General features: G+C 40.3%; 1 pseudogene; it reads left to right on the top strand.

Annotated features, from left to right (window-relative positions):
* Positions 1 to 293: 293 nt before the first annotated feature.
* LOC100438901 (dihydrofolate reductase-like) overlaps positions 294 to 6,089 on the top strand; it is a 61,086-nt pseudogene continuing 55,290 nt past the window's right edge.

Here is a 6,089-nt window from a genome sequence, read left to right as displayed (position 1 = left end):
GATTTAAAAGATTATAATAATAAAAATGTGTATAGTGTGCAAAGCAAATTTCCTCCTCCACCCCATCCACAATTCTTCCAAATTCCTTGCCTGGACACAACCACTGTTACCAGTTTCAGCAAGAAATTAAGACAGAAATTAAAGTTCTGCTCCTCATAATAATCAGGATCAATTATCCCTGCTTATACAGTAATCCCTCCTTTTCCCAACAGCCTCCTAGCATGAGGAATCCAAATTGAACAGGTAACAAACACACCCTTAAACGTAATGTAACTTGTACTCTGTTCCATGGTAGGAACTTCCTTCTCTGGGATCTCAAACTCCTAGATCAGCTGAGTACATCGAGGGGATGGGAAGCACCAACACCCCACGTGGATTACTGGAAGTGCTGGTGAGTATAGTCATTCCTTCTTCCACCTCTGGTGGTTAGAGACTTACTCTGCCTGTTGGAGACTTGGCACCATATAACAGCTGCTGGCATAACCTTAGTGTATGCTTCATCCTGAAGGACATTACCCATCCTGATAGGATGTGATCTTCAAGATAAAACTCAGCTACACCCTCAAGAGACCATTCCACTGCTCTATCAGCTGGCAGGGTGTGTGGTGCAGTATGGGGTAGAACCAGGAGATCTCATGGTCGTGTGCCTACTACCAGACAGCCTTTGCTGTAAAGTAGGTCCCTTAGTCTGGGGCAATGTTATGTGGGTCCCCTATTAGGAGATCATACATATGTGAGCCTTTAGGTAATGTTTCTGAGTGTGGCACTTTGGGAAGAAAGAACACACTCATACCGCTAATAGAAGGCAACCTAAATCTGACAGAACCCCTGCCTTTTTCATTGTGAAAAAGTAAGAATAGAATCAATTTGCCATCAAATTGCTCATTGGCCTCCATAAGCGAAGGTAATCTGTTGGAGTTTATTTATTGCTGGAAGGTAGGTTGTGACAATAACCATGTCAGTCATGCTGAAGGGAGCCCAAGCCTTGGGACCCACCCACAGTGCGTCTCTGCCACCATAGATACTGCTTTCAAGAGCCTGTTTCATGAGCACTGGGATGGTTAAGGACAGAGGCTGGCTGATGTGTACCAAATGATTCATCCTGTACACGTGGTTGTTTAGACTACTTGTATAGAGGGTAATTTTTGCTGAGTATTAACATCTGATACAAAAGATCCAAGCACTTTGTATCTACTGTATGCCTCTTTCCAGATATTCCTGTTCCTGATCTTCCTATCTTGCTCCTTCCAGGCCCCAGACCCGCTATTTAAACCATTTGCCTTTGCCTATGAGTCTGTGCATATTCTCATCTCAGGCCACTTCTGTCTACACAAAGTGGGTGAATCAGAGCCCCACCTGCCTATTGGCAGGACCCTCTTCAACGCTGTCTCTGCTCATTCCTGAGTTGCCCACACTGCAGACCCACTCTACTGCTGCCTCACACCAACACACTAAGCTGGCATGTTTATGAAGAAGCTCAGAATTTTCTTCTTAAGTCAGCTGGTCATAGAAACTACCCATAAGGTCATTGGTGAGAGTCGAGGTCAAGGCAAATTTCCAGCGGTGTGAGGTGACATGGGGTCTGAGCAAGGTCTTTATGTAATTAACATCAGTACTCAGAACATACATACTTTAACCCAGGGGTCAGCCAGTGGTTTCAGTAAAGGCCCAGATGGTTTCCCTTTGCTGTGTGTGTGTTCATTCCCCTCTCTGAAGCTATGTGTAACCCCATAGGGATCACAGGGGTTCCCATCAACCACAGCCAGCTACATCCACAGAAGCCTTGATCCTTGTTAGCAGATGGGAGAGGGTGGCTTGGAGGATTGAAATCCCTACTTCATAAGACTCTGGATACTTACACAGTTACTTCCTCCTGTGCTTCTACATGAATCTCAGCACTGTGTTTGGGACACTGTCTGCACTCTTATTCTTCATGCAATTCTGTTTGCTCCTCAGATGGCCGCTTTTCCTTTGAAGCTCAACAGTGGCCATCACGTACTTGGGCTGAGGGTTACTGGTTAACTCTGTGGGATTCTGGGATCAGTTCCTTCCCTTTCTTAGCCATCCCTGTGCTTTACAAAACTTAGCTTCACAATTATACTCATCTCTCTCTGTGTGCACCTCTAAGAAATTACTGATAAAACACTTGAGTTTTTTTGAAATTACAAAAATATATACAAGAAAATGTTTATGGGGCCAATTGATTATCACGGAAAAGCGTAAACTTTCCTGTTTTCTGCCTCTCATTAGATTTTATCCCCCAAAATTGAACTCATTTCAAACTTCTGGCTTAACTAGGAGTTGCTGTAGCCAGCCTATTCTAGACAGCATCCTGTAAGCCCCCGGGATTGGCGGACACAAGACCACTTTTTCCATTCATATATGTGGTTCCATTCTGGCCAGATCAGTGGACTTCCAGTGCCCTTCTTGAGTCATACTGAGGTAAATTACTCAGACCACGAACTCACATTTTTAAATAAATAAAATAGCAGCATAGTTAAGAATTTATTTATCCCGTTACTGGGTATATACCCAAAGGATTATAAATCATTCTACTATAAAGACACATGCACACATGTGTTCACTGCAGCACTATTTACAATAGCAAAGACTTGGAACCAATCCAAATGCCCATCAATGATAGATGGGATAAAGAAAATGTGGCACATATACACCATGGAATGTTATGCAGCCATCAAAAAGAATGAGTTCATGTCCTTTGCAGAGACATGGATGAAGCTGGAAACAATCATTCTCAGCAAACTAACACAGAAACAGAAAACCAAACACCACATGTTCTCACTTATACTCAGGAGTTGAACAATGAGAACATGTGGACACACGTAGGGAAACATCACATACCGGGGTCTGTCGGGGGATGGGGGCAAGGGGAGGGATAGCATTAGGAGAAATACCTAATGCATGCAGGGCTTTAAACCTAGATGACGGGTTGATGGATGCAGCAAACCACAATGGCACATGTGTACCTATATAATGAACCTGTACATTCTGCACATGTATCCCAGAACTTAAAAGTATAATTAAAAAAAAAAGAATTTGTTTCATTTGTATAGTCCATTAAATTTTTTGGACGTTTTTTAAACGTGCACTTTTCATAGTTTTTGATACATCCTAGCTCCAATAAATAACTTGCTAAAATTACTAAATCTCATAGATATGCCAATGGTTTGCATCATCTTATGGCACATTTGCTTGTCAAACTGAGATCAGCCAGTCCACCTTCATTCACTGTTAGTAACTCATGTGTTGCATTGTTAAAAACCCAGTATCACCTCATCTCCCCTCTAGCATCTTCTCTGCAGAGGAGAAGCCATCCTGCGGCCCAGGAGAGATGGTGGGACAGGCCTGTACCCATCAGTGGTGGCTGCAGGTAGAGGAGCAGGCAGATGTCAGGTTCTCAATGGCTTCCCCGCTAGGCTAGAGACCCACCTGCTTTGCTTGTGCGGACTAAGATGACTGATAAGAGCTTTCTCATAGGTTCTGCAGAATACAGCAATCTCACAGCAGGATTCTGAGAACCTCCCATCCATGCTTCAAGCTGAAGTCTTCAGTGTCTGCTTCCCTGACCTCCCTACTGTAGCTTCCAGGAGCTCCAATGGTGACTGGTATTATTATAGTATCCTGCTACCGCTATAACAAACTACCACAACTATGTGGCTTAAAACAACACAAATGTATTCTCTTATAGTTCTGGAGGTAAGAAGTCAAAAATGGGTCACTACGGGCTAAAATTAACATGTCGTCAGAGCTGCATTTCTTCTGAGGCTGTAAAGGAAAATCTGTTTCCTCACCCTTTCCAGTTCCTTGGGGCTGCCTGCATTCTTTAGCTTGTGGTCTCTTCCTCCATCTTCCAAGTCAGCAGTCACATCACTTTGACCTCTGATTCTGTTGTCATAGCTCTAACTCTAATGCTGCTCTCTACTCCTTTCACTTATAAGGACTATTGTGATTACATTGAACCTGCCCAGATAATCTAGGATAATCTTCCCATCTCAAGAGCCTCAGCTTAATCACATCTGAAAAGTTCCTTTTGCCCTATTTTTATAAGTTCCAGGGATTAGGACACAGACATATTTAGGAGACCATTATTCTGCCTGTCACATGACTTCACCAATATTTGCTACCCGTGGTTTCCAAACATTAGTGTGTGCTCTTATTTCTATTTATTCCTGAAATACCAGAGTGAGTCTGTTTTTCTGAAAACAGCTCACTAAGGCCCAGAGGAGCTCAAAAATTTTCTGTCTGTTGTCTCAAAGTCTCCAAATTGTACTGATTCTTCAATGTGCAATGGCTGTAAATTCTGACTCCCCAAGAGGTTTTCACAGTATTCATGTCCACTTCCTTCATCAGTCGTCTTCTTGTCTTATATCTCCATGTTTACATTTTTCTTCTCCTACCACTGTAGTTCTGCCTTGATTCTTCAGCCATGGCCTTCCTTTTACATGCATGTGCTTCAGCCAGTTCTCTAGGAAGACATTCCAGACAGCTCATTATCATTTGTTACTATGTTTATTTGACTGCAGAGCTTTCAAGAGTTGTAACTTTCTATTTTTAAAATTTTAGTGTAAAAATAATTCATGCTCACAGTAGGAAATGAAACAATCAAAACATGCATAAATATACTTTTGAATCTCTCCTGTCACTAAATCCAAACCCACTTAACTAAGGTGATTACTGTTGTATCATCTGACTCTCTGCATGTCTACTTTCTTCACTTGCGGGCAAACCATAGTGAGTGTTTTTATCTGGTAGCTTATGTTGAGCTGTAATAACTGTAAATTTTATATGTAATTTAATCATTTTCAGGACAACTTGAGATGTAATTTAAATAGTATAAAATCCACACATTCAAAATATACAATTCAGTGGTTTTTAGAATATTCACAGTTGTGCCTCCATTACCACAATCAATTACAGATCCTTTTATCTCCTCCCAGCCCTGCAGAAAAATCCATATCCAAACCCCAGCCCTAAGAAACTACCAACCTATGTTTTAGCTCTACAGATTGACCTATTCTGAACATTTTATGTAATGAAATTATACAACATGTGGCGTTTTGTGTCTGTCTTCTTTTACTTACCAGAACGTTTTCAAAGTTTGTGTGGGTCGTAGCTTGTATCAGTACTTCACATCTTTTTCATTGCTTAATTATATTCCATTGTATGGATATATCACAATTTGTTTATTTATTAATTGGTGACGTTTTGGTCCTTCTCATTTGGATTATGATTAATAATGCTGCTATAAACATGGCATATGAGTTTTTATGTGAACTTATGTTTTCATTTGTCTTGGGTATACTGTATACATAGGAGGGGATTGCTGGGTCATGTAATAACTTAATGTTCAACAATTTGAGCTACTGCTAGCCTGCTTTCTAAAGGGGCTATGTCTCTTAAATCCCCATCAGCAAAGTGTGAGTGTTCTAGTATCTCCACATTCTCATCAACACTGATTATTATCTTTTTAATTATAGCCTTTCTAGTGGGTGGGAAATAGTATCTCATTTTTGGGTTGATGTGCATTTCCCTGATGGTTAATGGTGTTGAACATGTTTCTATGTGCTTATGGGTCTTTTGTATATTATTTGTCTTATTATTATTATTTTATTATTTATTGTGTATTATTATCTTATTATTACCAATACTATTATATTGAGTTACAACCATTCTTTATATATTCTAGATACAAGTCCTTTCCTTGCCAGATATAAGATTTGCAAAAATTTTCTCCCATTCAATGAGTTTCTTTTCACTTTCTTGGTGGTGTCCTTAGACTCACACATTTTTAATTTTGATGATGTTCGATTTATCTTTTATTTTCTCTTTTTGCTTGTGCCTTTGGTATCATTTAAGATCAGGTATTTTTACCTAATCCAGACTCATGAAGATTTATGCTTATGTTTTCTTCTAAGAGTTTTCTAATGTTAAGTCTCACATTTAGGTCTTTGATACACTTTGAGGTTATTTTTATATGTCATGTGAAGCAGGGATCCAGCTTTATTCTTTTACTTACGGATAGCCTGTTGTCTCAGCACTACTTGATGAAAGGATAATTTCTTCCCCCC

This window comes from Pongo abelii, chromosome 5 (assembly GCF_028885655.2).
Source record: "Pongo abelii isolate AG06213 chromosome 5, NHGRI_mPonAbe1-v2.0_pri, whole genome shotgun sequence".
In the NCBI taxonomy this organism is placed as follows: domain Eukaryota; kingdom Metazoa; phylum Chordata; class Mammalia; order Primates; family Hominidae; genus Pongo; species Pongo abelii.
Note: the sequence above shows the minus strand (reverse complement) of the source record. Positions and strands in the feature narration are given on the sequence as shown.